At 30.3% G+C, this 15,641-nt stretch overlaps 1 protein-coding gene across 8 annotated transcripts in view; it reads right to left on the bottom strand.

Annotated features, from left to right (window-relative positions):
* The window catches only part of LOC105250573 (protein sprint), a 142,255-nt gene that overhangs the window by 46,829 nt on the left and 79,785 nt on the right, over window positions 1-15,641 (bottom strand). Inside the window, exons 1-2 of one of the 8 annotated variants that reach the window (XM_025406861.1) lie at window positions 4,760-5,186; window positions 4,206-4,256 (exon numbers count right to left, since the gene is read on the bottom strand). The exons of 6 other annotated variants lie outside the window; for them this stretch is intronic. The gene's annotated coding sequence lies outside the window, so the exon portion shown is untranslated. Of the gene's footprint in view, window positions 1-4,205; window positions 4,257-4,759; window positions 5,187-15,641 lie in introns of those variants that run through there. One more of the 8 variants, XM_025406860.1, reaches the window with a different exon arrangement.

The following is a 15,641-nucleotide window of genomic DNA, read 5'->3' as shown; positions in this document are numbered from 1 at the left end:
ATTCTAAACTCAAACATAAAGATGATACGATCCGAATGACTTATTTATATTACCTAAAGCATCTCGGACAATTCAAATACTTATATTTTCATTTTTTGCAATACGACAACCGCGAAAAATTTACTTTTACAATGTCTAAAATACTATATTTTTTTTTGGAGAACTTCCAAATAATTCTATTATTCGATAATTTTGTAAACATAAAATTATATATAATCGTTCTAATTAAAAAAAATAGTTTAAATTTTGTTTTTTGCTTTTTAACATTTAATATTTTGAAAAAAAATTAAACATCAAATCAAATTTTTATTGTATTAAAATTTAAATTATGTAAACAAAATTTTCGCATTGTCTCCATACAATGAAACTGTGCATAAGCAGTGCAATATTGCGATATTCCTCGGCAATGATTGATCACATTGTATTTATCAATTTATTGCATTCTAATCGCGCTAGGTCAGTTGCCATTTATGATAAGTCCAATGATAAAAGTATTTCACTCGCGATAAGAACGCATCTTCTTCCAGGAATTTATGAAGACGGTTGATTCATAGCTTCCTGACAAATCTAAAGATTCATTAGTATATCATTTTTAGTAGTCAAAGGAAAAAGAAAGAAAAAAGTTGATTTTCTTATTTACGTATTTTTATATTTTGTATCTATATTTTTAAAGATATATATAAATGTAATGACATTATATATATATATATATATATATATATATATATATATATAAATTTATAGACACTTCGAAAATATATAAACTCTTCGATAAAATAAAAATACAAATAGTTTGAAACAAAATTTGCTCGTTTGATCGAGTCGAAATGATAATATCATCGCGATTGGTTATAAATCATGTTATTTCCTTCAAGTCGTTTTTATCATACTTTGATTGTAACGAGTGCAATTCACATCAGCAATAAAAGCAATACTTCCCATCTAACTTCGCATCTAACGTTTTGTACTGGTCAGTAACAAATGAACGAATTATTTACGAGGTAAATAAATCTGATTATCTGTATTTAATTGCTTATGCTTTAAACATAATTTATTGGAATTTTTTAATTAAATATAATTAACTCAAAATTCTGATATTCAAGAAAATTCAGAGAGCTACACAAAATAATATTAAAAAAAATTTTCCGTTTTACGAGTATAAAATTTATAAAGATTAAAAAAAGTAGATGAGTATGTCTACATTTAGATAAGTACTAATATTAGAATTAAAATACTAATATTAGAATTCAGATTTTTTTGAGAAAAATAAAGTTAGGGGAAAATTTCGATCTTCTAATTTTGCTTTTAATAATAAGTGATGGCAATTTAATATGTATTTATAAAATTCTTTTATATAATAATTACTTATTACGTTATTAAACTTCAATTTTCTATTGAAGATTCTATTGAAAAATTTTTAATTTAAAAAGACGAAAACATAACACATTCTTCTTTCTTTTAACACGTTTTTTTCTTTATCTATCTATCAATATATGTATATTTTTAATAAATAGTTCAAAGGTGTTTGCTCTATTAACAAACAATACATATGTAATAATAAACACAATATGACAAATAATCAACACAATATATAAAGATTATTTCTTTTCTTATTTAATCAACAATGATAATAAATCTTCAATTTTTTATATTCTTTCAAACTTCTCATAATAATTTCTTTGCAATATTTTTTTTTTTAAAGGAATAAAAAAATGTTTATCTTCTCTTGCAGAAGATACAAAATTTTGTTGTTCCTCTTTAGAAAGAAATAACTTTCTAAAATAAAATTTCCTCTCTCAATAAAATTTCTATATATATGTATATATATATAGATAAAACATCATTCGTGTAGATTTAATAAACGATCAAACAACTTTTTCCATATCCAATTTTTAATGCTCAATCATACGAAACAGCCGTCTCATTCGAATAAATGAACGAATTCCACATCAAAGAGCTTTCCAGAACAAAAAAATATCGTGACTGCATTATTCAAAATCATTCGAGATATCTTGATGAAGGAATTCACATCGCGATCAAATATAGCGTCGTTTTTGAATAATTATGAATAATAATTTTTTTATCGACATATATATAGGCATTATAATTCATTATTTCTATATAAAATAAGTGCAATATAAGTGTAATATGAATATTATATAAAAAAAAGAATAAAATAATATGTAATATATAATAATATAACATACTAAAACATAAATATATTAAAACAATATGACAATATACAGGGTAGCCCTGAACGTTCCAGCCAGACTTTGAGATCTTATAAAAAATTTAATTCTGAACAAAAAATTTCTGATAAACATGGGTCGAAAAATGCTTCCTTAAGAAGTTATCGCTCAAAAATCTCTGATGAAGGAAGAGCAAAAGGTGAAAAGAAAATGAAATAAAAAGAAAAATGTCTTTATTCATTTTCTACTATTACGTGCTATTACTAAAATATTAGTTAAAAAAAAAAGTTATTTTATTTTCATAAAAGAAAAAGATTTTTATTTTTCATTTTTATCGTTTTTTTCAAGAAATTTATTTAGTTTCATTTTTTTTATTTCATTTTCTTTTCACCTTTTGCTCTTCCTTCATCAGAGGTTTTTGAGCGATAACTTCTTAAGGAAGCATTTTTTCGACCCATATTTATAGGAAATTTTTTATTCAGAATTAAATTTTCTATAAGATCTCAATGTCTGGCTAGAACGTTCGGGGCCACCCTGTATATAATGTTAATCTGAGAAAAATATATGGATCAAGAGGAACTCTACTGTTAATTGCAAACTCATTTAAATTGTTCAAGTCTGTAAAAGAAACTGTTGGTTAAAAAATGAGACTAAATTTTTCGATGGACTCTTCGATGTGACCTTCGTAGTGTATTTCCGATATCATAAAATCGCGCCGGGTCCTATTCTTACATACCGTATATTCTGTCCTCGGACAGAAAATAGACGGGCAATAAAGACGAATACGCAATCGGAAAACCAACGTAGCGAGAATAAGATGAGATCGCAGCAGCGGGAAACGATCTGCACGTAATGTTCGCGAAAACGACAGTAGCAATTTCCCCTCCGTCGCATTACCGCGAAAATCACCGCAATCAATAACGTAGCGTTTTTCAAAGTGATGCTGCAGATACTTTATGTGTGACACAGCACTTTTTTTTATATAAAATTAGATAACTGTTTAGATATATTAAACAGACGATGTAACTCTAGAAACAGCGGATCTCTCTTATATGTAGCTCCAAGTCGCTTATTGCAATAGTTGCTAAATAAATTTGATTATTTGAAATATCGAAGTGCAAAAAAATTTTAAACAAAATACGAATATTTGTCTGAAAAATTTTTATATCAAATCCTTGAACAAATATTTATCTTCTTAAGAATTTTTTAATTATCTTCTTAATTTTCTTAATCTATCTTTTAAATATATTTAAATATTCGTAGAGTGCATTACAAGATTTGAGATAATTGAAAAATTGTAAATCAATATATGTGTAATATAAGCAAGAAAGATGTGTATGTTTTATATATTACATTATTATATTATATTATTATATTAATTTTTTTCGTAAATATCGGCGATTTATCGAAATATTCTATTTTTCTCCGACTTTCAATATAAATATATCAATTGTATTTGTATTAAATAAAATAATCGACCGAATAGACTTTGACCTGATAAAATTTATTTTTTATTCGTCGTATGATTCAACCTTCGTCGTATGATTAGCGACCTTCGCAAGAGCAAGAATATTCAAAATAGAACATTAAATTCAGTCATTCGGATCTATATTATTTCTATTTCATTTTTTCTCAGTATCAGAAGATAAATTTATTTCGTAAAATAATCTAATGCTACTCCAAAAAACAAAACAGATCTATTGCAACGATTGGAATATCCATCAAGATTTATTTATAATCTTCTAAATTTCATAATCTTCTACTCATTTCAAGACATCTCTAAATACGATATCGTATCATATGTAACTAGATAAGAACAATCTAAATCAATTTTTCTTCCTTCCCATCGAATTTTATGGATGTCTTCTTTTTGAAACGCAATAACCACTTTTTTCCCATCTTATCCCCCTCTTATCGTCAATATATACTGCTTCCGTTTCCGCAGAAACTTTCAAACATAGTCGTAGCCTTAATAAAATTTCAATATATTATGATATTTAATCTTTAACGACTCACATATAATCTTCGTTAATAACATCGTTTGCAATCATCATGACAACGTAAAGCCTAGAAGTTAAAGAAATCTAAAATATCGATTGACATAAAAAATCTAATATATAGTCCTCTCATCAAAATTTTATAAATTTTATAATTAAATAAAAAAATAAATTATAATAAAATTTAATGAATTTGATATTACGATAAAAAGAGAATATAAAACTCAATTTGCTCCAAAATATCGGAGTGAGCACGATGTAAGAAAATATAAAACTTAATTTACTCCAAAATATCGGAGTAAGCACGATGTAATTTCTACTTCATAAAAAAAGCAAATGTATGCCTGGCAATCTTTATATCGTAAACACTAAAGTTCATGACCTCTTTCAAAGCCAGGAAAGACAAGAAGTATATCTAAAAAAAATAAATATAAATATATCTATCTATATTCTTTGCAACCAATAATTCACTAAAATCCGCAACCCGACGTAAATTATAGATCGGAGTGGATTATCATCGTCGTATCTCCGAGAAGACCAAGGCCACGAAGGGGCCCCGATATCGAAACCTACTCTCGTTGTACTATTGTGACGTCACCCCGGATCAATCGAACCGAATCGAGCACAATCGTCTTTTTTTCGTTTTTTTTTCTTTTTCCGTCTCTTTTTCACGCACTATCGAACGCAACGATGAAAACGACGGCGACGACGGGACGCGCCGTGGACGCCCGTCGGCGACGCACTGCCAGCGTCGCGACGACACGTAAACCGGTACGGAAACGACGCCAGTGACTGGCGGCCGCAGGGACCCTTCGCGTCGCGAAAGAGCGGCGGTGGTAGACAAGTGGGAGGGGGAGGGAGAGGATAGGCTAGGTACGTCGAAATGCGCAGGCGCGTCATGCAGACTTCATTCTAGAGATGCTCGATCCGCCTCTACTGACCGTCACCATAGGGACCGTACCGACCGCTCCGAACCGGTCCAGCCAAGATAGACCGACATTGTCGCGGGCATCTGTTACGTTTTGGACGCTCCTGTCATCCTTCCTCCCCCTCAGCGTTGCTGGAGGAGAGTATTAACGAATGTCACGGAAAAGTGGAATTAATCATTTGATATTCATATCAAAAATATGTATTTAGCTTCAATTCGAATTGTATATGCGTAATAATATGTATAACAATAATAATTTGTTGAGAAAATAAGGGAAGATTTGCAAGAATCATCTCGGAACAAAAAAACAGATACATCGAGGATATTATTGAAAAATAGATATCAAAAATATTGAATTAATTTAAGTGTAATTGAATTAGTTCAAGTGTGTACTAACAATACGTACAAACGGAAAATGTCTATTATATTCAAAATTGTATACAGGATGTCCCAAAAGTCCCGGACCGATCGAATATTTCATAAACTATGCACTTTAGAAAGAAATGTTTCAGACAAAAGTTGTATGGCTTGAAGGGGGCCATCAGATAGTGGTAATGATTTAACCTTGGAGAGTTATTTGAAGGTGATGTAAAGGTCACCTTCAATTTCTTAAATGGAACTCCCTATTTTTTATTACATATTCATGTAGCTTATCTCGAGAGCTTTCCAAAACACTATAATAAAGTATTTCTTCATTGAGTACTTTTCGAGTTTTGAAGCTTGAAATCATTTCTTAATTTTGCATAAACCATTAAATATCTAGTAAAATATTCATTTTTCGATTATCTTATCTTAATATTTTTACGTATAAAATAATGAGAGGAATCAATTGGTGTAAAGAAAACACATAGTTTTAAAAAAATATGTAATTGTTAATTGCAAATTACATATTTTTTTCTTAAAAACAACTATGTTTTTTTTTTACACCATTGATTCCTCTCATTATTTTGTACATAAAAGTATTAAGATAAGATAATCGAAAAGTGAATATTTTACAAGATATTTTACGGTTTATGTAAAATTAAGAAATGATTTCAAGCCTCATAATTCGGAAAGTACTTAATGAAAACTAACTTAATTATAGTGTTTTGGAAAGCTCTTGACGTGAGCTATCCAGAAAATGAAATTATCGCACGATCATCCGCGTTTGTCTCTTATAGCTTTTGACATCTTAATATTTATTATCAGTTTAATATTATCAGTTATATTAATGTAGAGCAATTATCATAATAAATATAATCATCTTGATTTGCTCAAACAAAAATTAACTCAACGAAAAAACTAAAAGTGTTGAAAATATTTTATTAAAGTACAATAGTTGTCTTTACAAAGGAGAAAAATATATTTCTAGTGTGCAACCATATATATAACTGAACAAGTTAAATAAATACTTTTAAATGTTTATTTGAAATAAGCATCTTTAGAAGAAAAACGAATTTTTAAATAGATATTATTCTTTTTTTCTTCATGATAAAAATACAATATTTCACTTATCAGTATATCTCTATTATAAGTATAAATATATTTTATTATCTTATCAGAGATTATAATTGATACGAAAGGAAAGAGAAGAAAGAGAAGAAAAATATGAACATAAACTACACATAAATTGATACAAGTAACAGTGTGATAATTGTTATAATAAAACGATAATATTTAAATAAATAATATTAAATTTGCAAAATAAAAAATCAATTATATAAAAAATATAAGGAATTTATTAATAAATATGACAGACAAATAGAGCAGACAAATCAAAATTTAAATCGCGTCATCATGAACAAATAATAAGGATTAAGTAATAACAGTCAGTTTATGTGGAAGTTGTTTTTGTATCGATATCTTGTGTCGAAAGTATCGAAAATTGTGCCGAGTTGTGTAGATATTGACCTGAAAATTACGCTGTAAAATACAATGCATTATTTATCCGTTGGCAATGTCGATACGCACTAATTATTACGCATGCCGTCTCTCTTTAATAGCGTTCGCCATGTATTGGACTTCTTCCAAGACCTCAAAATCATCAATTCAAACTTTACTTCAAGAAAAATTTAAATGATATAATTATTGTTTAAAATTAAATTTATATTTAAATTAATTAATTTAATTTAATATTCGGCTGCTTGAAAAATATTTGAGTCCATAAGAAAAAAATTTTCTCTCTTTATATACGACCCAGTTTATATCATACTTATTATATTTATATAAAAAAATTAAATGTAACTTTGAAAATAGGTTAATAAAGAGTTAAACTATAATTACTTTGTAATCTTTTTAAGAAAGAGATATTAAAGATTATATTAAAGATAAGAAATATTATGGATTACTTTACTAAATATATGTAGATTGAACAATTTACACGATATATATTGCTATACATTTCGCGAATGGGGTGGCAATAAAAGCTTTTTCTTCAGGCGGTGCGCGAAAGTTTCTTTCGTGTTCGGACAGTGGAAATCGTAAATGCTTTTCGCGCTCGGTCGGTCTGTTTAACCTTCCGGAAACCACCTGATTCAATGCAATTTCGATGCTGTCCAGCGTAAAGCTTCTGTTACAACTTTGAAGTCAATGTACTCTTACACATGTTATGAAAGCCAAGTTCCACAATTTTTTGATAATTTAAAAATTTATATTCCTTTGTCAATTTTCGAGGAAAAAATAAGCAGTTACATTTTTCATGTATATATATTAATATATATACAGGGTGATTCAAAACAACCTGATGTCTTTGAAATATGATATTCTTGAACGAATTCTAAGACTATTTTTTCTCTTGAAAAATTTTGTCCAAATTATTGCAGTTTCTACATAATATTTAATAATATTATATTATATATTATATATTATTGTGCAATAAAATTGACTGTCTGGGGAAACGGGAGAACATTTGTCTCGTGACGCCGTCCCTGCCTGCCCGTTGTATCGGACTTGTGAGTAGCCAACTATTTTCTATTATAATTCAAAAATTAAGCTTTAAACAAAATTTTTCAAGAGGAAAAATAGTCTTAGAATTTGTTCAAAAATATCATATTTCAAAGACATCAGGTTTTGAATCACCCTGTATATATATACACATATACAATAACGAGAAATATAATATATAATGGAAAAATAATCACAATCAAATAATCACAATTAAATATTATTCAATCTATGAGAATGTATACCTTTAAAAATTTGAGGATAAGAATTTTAATTAGGTCCTTTCGATTGCGTGTCTTTTAAAAACACTAATATTATTCAAAGAGAAAAAAAATGATTTTCTCGCGCTTTGATTTGATCTTTTCGATTGTAGAGCTCGTGAGCTTTTTGCAATTTGGCGCGAGGCTCTTTACGAATGATCGTTTGTCTTCCGGTCTCCGGCGTGATAACTTTTTCTCACGGAAGGATTCGTCAGGCGAGGGGGGAGCGAGTTCGATGCTTGCTCGCGCCAGTAAAATCCATGCCCTCGCCACAAATCTCTTCCGCTCTGGTGGTGCTTCTTGCTGCCTCGCGACGTCGATCCCCTTTACAACCTTCCTTCTAATCCAGCCACCCGCGCGCGCGCTCTCTTCACGACTTAAGAATATCTATATACTCTCTCAACCCAAAGAAGTGCCGCCGGCCGCATGGATCAATGCTGAGATGAATGGAATCCGAATATACATACATACACGAAAAACTGAGAGAGATTATAGTTGATATAAGAGAAGTGTGAGGAGAATAAAAAAAATGACTATATAATAATAGATTTGACGATAATTCAATATAATAATAAATAAAACAAAATTATGAATAATAACATAAATAATACAAGTTACACAAATAATATAATAATATGTGGTAATTATTACAGTAACACGATCATATTTGAATAAATAATCTTGAATTTTACAAAACCAGAAAATCAATTGTATAAGGAAATAGAAAAAAAATTTATTAATAAATATATTTTTATTGCATATATGTATGAAGGTGTAAAATATTTCAATTCTTGCAAATTGTATATTTTTCTTATTAGACGCTTTATATATATTTTCTATGATATTTTCTATGATAGTATTTAGATTAAAAATAAATTTTTGCATTTTGTCAGTATTTCCACAATGTGAACATCCTTAGAAGCCTTAGAAGACTCAGGTGTGGAAAAAAATCGCGCAAACTTTCTCATCTTCAAAGTTTCTCGGAAATATAGACCCTAGACATAAAAAATATACCTTTCTCGGTGGGCAGCGGATAGTGGAATGGGAGTTGCAGACTTCATAAAAGTATAAATTCAAAGGATTACACACGTCATTCGCTGTTTGGATCCAAGTGAGTTGTTGAAAGTGCAGCTCTCATCATAAACTGTCAAAACTTTAATCATACATTTCACGTCTAACAAAAAATTTGAAGTATAAAAAAATACAAAACTCGATACGGAAAAATATTGAATAAGCATATAAAAGTATCTTTTTTCGTCAATAATGTGGAGAAAAAAAATTATAGAAAGAAAAATTTTGTGAAGTTATTGTACATTAGAAAATTATTGTACATTAGAAAATTATAATTTTAATTTAACGAAAATTTACTTTATAATATTTTATAACATAATATTTTTACTGTAATATTTATAAAGTAAAAATAATATTTAATAATTTTAAATTTAATCTATAATTTTAAATTTAAATTTCTTTTTGTTTTTCTCTCTGTACAAAAACTTAAATATTAATTTCTAATTTTAAATTAATTTGAGAAAATCTAAATTTTAAATTATAATTGTTAGTTTTAAATATTTTAAATTTTAATGTTTCTAAACTCTAACACTTGTAATTCTAATTTTTATTAAACTATATATATATATATATATATATATATATATATATACATATATATTTCATATATTAATTTTAATTTTTATATATGATTATATGTTATACATATAATCGCATTAGAAAAGTTTTAATTAAGTTCTATGTATTTTTCATATCATGGTCTATGTCTTTTATTTACCAAAGATACGGAACAAAAATTGAAGGGGCAGGAAGGGATTGCTGGGATGTTAAAAAATTTCAGTCAAAGAGATGGTCGCAGCTCAAAGGGTCGTAAAGAGATCACGAAAAACCGTCTACCCTGTCATTTTCGAACAAACGGGTTTTTCTGCAGGCAAACTTTCCGTCAGAGCTTTTCTTCCTCCCTGTTGTTCGATAGCGCATGATAGTGCTGCTGGAACGAGCGGAAGGGTTGCAAAGGGAAAATTATGGGGAGACGAGTGTGCTGTCAAGTAATCATCTCATACATGTACACCATATAAGCGATGAAAATATCTACCGATGCGAAAGATATTTTATTTCCTATTTTATAAAAAAAGTATGTTTATAATCAATAACGGTATGATACGTGCATATGTGCAGAGTAAATATAAATATTTTTTCTTTGCTTTCTTTACACAATGTTAGTCTTTGTTTATGTTTCAGACAAAAAAAGAGATTCTCTCTCTCTCTCTCTTTCTCTCTCTCTTTTTCTCCTTTATTAATCATATTTCATTGTAGCTAGGTAAATATTATGCATACACATAATACTACATACAATGTCTAAATTATAATATAACTAGTAAGTTGTTATTTGTCAAAAAAAGTAAGCAAAAGATATAAATTAAGTCTTCATTTATAAAATAATTGGAAAAACTAATTTTGCAATTTACTAATTACGGCTGTAGTAAAATGGAAATATTATCTCGCTACAGTAAAGTAATTGGTAATTCAATGCGTATTTAAAATTAAACGTAAAAAATATATTTATAATGAAAACCTTGTCATAGTGAGACATTTCACAAATATTAAATGATTTAATATTTCATATATTTTAACATTATAATCCCGTAATTACAAAAGCTTTTTCCTAGCGAGATAATTGCATATAACTGCAATCGCAATGGTATGTACACTATGCAGTTAACTGTTAACTGTTTTCTCCACGTTTCTAATATTCTAGTGTTTCAACGAATATACCATGCAATGAACTTTCGCTTGTAAAGAAAAATATCGGCGCATGACAATGCGAAATTCGCACAAATATACACATAATTCACACGATTCATATGTCAGTTTTGTTTTTGAGCTATGATCAATGAAAGTGATCAGAAAGTGATCAGAAACGGATCAAATTTTTTATAACTCACAAATATATTATTTGAAGCATAAAATTATAATTTATTGTATTTAATTAATTCTCTCTTTACTACTAAAATTTATTTAATTTATTTAATAATAAATTGTTAATAAAAATAATAAATTAATAAAAATTAAAATAAATTGTGTTAGTAAGAAAAAAAACATGATGACCTAATATTTTAAAGAGCGAGTTTTAATGAAACGTTAATGGAAAAGAATTAATAAAAAATCTTGTTAAAAAATTGGCACTTAATAATTTAAAAGCGAGATTTTCTCCTCTTCTTTTTTTAGCTGAAAAATAATATCTGAAAAAATATGCGAAGCCTTTTTTCTCCCTTCTTGTCGAATCCTAGCCGAATTAGGAGACATGTCATTTCGCGTTTTCAATGTGGCGCGCGAGATTTTCCGATTCAAAAAGCAATCAGCTCCAAGACCAAAGGCGGAAGAAGGTCGAAAGGGGAGGTGGATGGAGGAGAGGGCGTCACTGCGTACGTGACGCGATTTCCCTCCGCGTGAGCTTGGATGATTTTTCCTTCGCTCTTTCCCTCCGGGGACGGCTGTCGCTCTTTGACAGAGACGAAATTCGCAATATGACGGATCGTATCGGCGAAGAAAAAAAAGAAGACAAAAAGAATGAAGGAAAACATTAAGGCGCATGGCGGACGACAAATCGTCGTCCAGATACAATATGATATACGCTGCGTTACTCTTGTCTCTTCTTTTCTCCTCTCCTTTAGATCGGCCAAACACCTGTGTATATATGTATTTCTATATATACATTCCTTGACAAATAGGACGGCAAACGAACGAGTCGATATTTATCACGAGATGCCCATTACCGCTATGCGAGAGTGGAGGGCAATTGTACCGCTCGATTCGTCTCGATTTATGGCGAAAATCGGCAAAGAATTGGAGCTTCTACATACAAGAAGGAAGAGAAAGAAAAATAATTATTTAATAATTATTATTTATAGAATTATGATTATTAATTAATAATTATTAATAATTATTATAAATAATATCTTTCAATTTATTTTAATTTTTATCAGTATTTTATTAATTTAAAATTTTCATGATAAATCGTGAAATAAAATAAATAAATTTTATTAATAAAAGGAGAGTTAATTAAATACAATAAATCATTATATATATATATATATATATACAGGGTGTCCGTAAATTTTCGACCTTAATGAAATAAATAAGTAGATTGGCTCGACTTAACAAGAAATGACCGGTATTGCTTTGGGATTGTCGCAATAATTAACGAAATATTAAATAAAAAAGATCGGCCAATCTGCGTGAGTAAAAGCGCGCGGCGACGAGAGTCATCCCACCGTAATCCGATACTACGAACGCGGCGAAGCGGTGGGCGGGTCGCTCTCCGAGACATGATGGTGGTTTGCGATATATCGCAATACCGCGCCGAAAAATGACCCGTCCCCCCTTTTCGTGGCGAGAAAATGATGCGCTATCATTTCCACACCACCTTGCGGTAGATAGCATGGTGCGCTTTTTTTATAGTGGTTTCCCCCATAGGCCTATTCCACTCTCAATTTAAAAATTATTCAAAATGCCATTTACTATACGCTGAATATATCGTAAATGTAAAAAATTAATGGACAGTACCTTTACAAAAATTCGTGGTTGAAAATTCCTCGATAAAATGTATTGCACACGTTGATAATGTGATACGATGATAAAATTCTTCAAGAATCCTTTCTTCATCTCGTACACGAAGACGCACTGCTGGACCGGTTATCCCGATATTATGCACGACACTCAGTTTCACATAATTATTGCACAACACGTAAAATTGTACGGCCACTTGGTTTTCGTGCACGCCCGAGAAATGATTCCATGTAAATTGCGGCCGCACGATAAGTATTTTCTCCCGCTAGTCCGTATGCCACAATCATATCCGTATATTCCTGCAGAGTACACTTCATTTTCACTGTTAATTTACTACGCAAACACAAGATTTTTATTAAAACGTCTTAGCTCTCGCACGCTGTTACCAGACTGCGTACGCCAGCAGCACGCAACTACAGCTGACAGCTGAGCGGACATGTGAGTGTAAGCGTACGTGTGAGTTCGACGCCTGCGCACTATGATTACACTCGCATGTCCGCTCAGCTGTAGTTGCGTGCTGCTGGCGTACGCAGTCTGGCAACAACGTGCGAGAGCTAAGACGCTTAGAAATCTTATGTTCGCGCAGTTAATTACCAGTGAAAATGAAGTGTACTCTGCAGGAATATACGGATATGATTGTGGCATACGGACTAGCGGGAGAAAATACTTATCGTGCGGCCGCAATTTACATGGAATCATTTCTCGGGCGTGCACGAAAACCAAGTGGCCGTACAATTTTACGTGTTGTGCAATAATTATGTGAAACTGAGTGTCGTGCATAATATCGGGATAACCGGTCCAGCAGTGCGTCTTCGTGTACGAGATGAAGAAAGGATTCTTGAAGAATTTTATCATCGTATCACATTATCAACGTGTGCAATACATTTTATCGAGGAATTTTCAACCACGAATTTTTGTAAAGGTACTGTCCATTAATTTTTTACATTTACGATATATTCAGCGTATAGTAAATGGCATTTTGAATAATTTTTAAATTGAGAGTGGAATAGGCCTATGGGGGAAACCACTATAAAAAAAGCGCACCATGCTATCTACCGCAAGGTGGTGTGGAAATGATAGCGCATCATTTTCTCGCCACGAAAAGGGGGGACGGGTCATTTTTCGGCGCGGTATTGCGATATATCGCAAACCACCATCATGTCTCGGAGAGCGACCCGCCCACCGCTTCGCCGCGTTCGTAGTATCGGATTACGGTGGGACGACTCTCGTCGCCGCGCGCTTTTACTCACGCAGATTGGCCGATCTTTTTTATTTAATATTTCGTTAATTATTGCGACAATCCCAAAGCAATACCGGTCATTTCTTGTTAATTCGAGCCAATCTACTTATTTATTTCATTAAGGTCGAAAATTTACGGACACCCTGTATATATATATATATATTTATACCTCAAATAATAACATTATTTATAGAAATAATTAATTATTCATAATTATTCATAATTAACTATTTTTATAAATCTTTTATAAATATCTATAAATATCGCCTTTTCTTTCGTTTTTCTGTGACTTTTTCTCAATACAGTTGTGTTGTCTTAATAAAATATAGAGAAGAGAAGAGAGAATTAATAATTTCGCATTACGCAGGATTGAAGATAAATATTTTAGTAAAAAATTTAAATATTACTTAATTCCTTTAAGCTTTAACTCACATACGAATAGTATCTATGATCTGAATAAAAGATACATATTTTCTTTCTTTATCATTTGTTATAATAATATTATCATTTATTATACAATATTAATTATAATTATCATACATTATATAGTATTAATATTGAATATTTTGTGTAATGGAAGTATACAAAGAAATATATAATACAATACAAAAAATTTAGCATAAAATCCATTTCCGAATGTCCCAGAAGCATTATCTTATGCTTTTAATTTATAATAAATAACGATTTTTTCATCAACATCTTAAAAGTGTATAAATAATAAGCGTATAAATACTTCTGTAATATATCATATGTATGTAGCTATGCAATTATTAATTTGCATTTTACAATAACATTATCTTATATCTTGTATATCTTATATTTTTTATTATTAATAATGAGATATTCTTCACATTATTAAGCGCGATAAATAGTAGACGTTTCAATAATTATCCAGAGACGTGATTTTCCTCTCGTGCAAGTGCTTTTTCGTAACCGCAATACATAAACGTTTATGTATATATGCTTTATGTATCTATGTACTATATGTGTGTGTACGTAGAAAGCTTATAACCAGGACCGTTCGCACACAGTAGGTTCTACGTTTCGGAATAATTTAATTAGAGCGAGCGTACGCGTGAAGTGAAGTGCCAGGTCTTATCCCACGGGTTTAATAGCGAGCTCCCCGCTGCCACTATGGGCACCCCCGGGGACATATCTATCCCGGAGAAAAGCCGCCCGCGCGAAGCGATGAACGACTGAAAAACGCGGATCTCGACGGAGAGATCGCGCGGAAACGCGCGTCTAACGAATTAATTCGGCGGTATTAATTATGCACGCTTCGTCGCGACGATCTTTTCCATTTTCTCCGTTATTGTGCTCTTCCTTAACTTTATCTCATCGTCTAGAAGTCGCGTGTTGCATAAATTTCCATTCGACGAATGTTCGATTTTTGAACTAATTTTAATCCTTAGAAATATGATATATGTGGAGGTATAACATTACATAACTTTATTCTAATAATTTTTAATAATGTTAGAAGTATTATATCTTAAAAAAATAAATTATAATTGATAATAAATAAAA

This window comes from Camponotus floridanus, unplaced genomic scaffold (assembly GCF_003227725.1).
Source record: "Camponotus floridanus strain SB8 unplaced genomic scaffold, Cflo_v7.5 scaffold159, whole genome shotgun sequence".
Classification (NCBI taxonomy): Eukaryota; Metazoa; Arthropoda; class Insecta; order Hymenoptera; family Formicidae; genus Camponotus; species Camponotus floridanus.
This window is presented reverse-complemented; position numbering and strand designations above follow the sequence as displayed.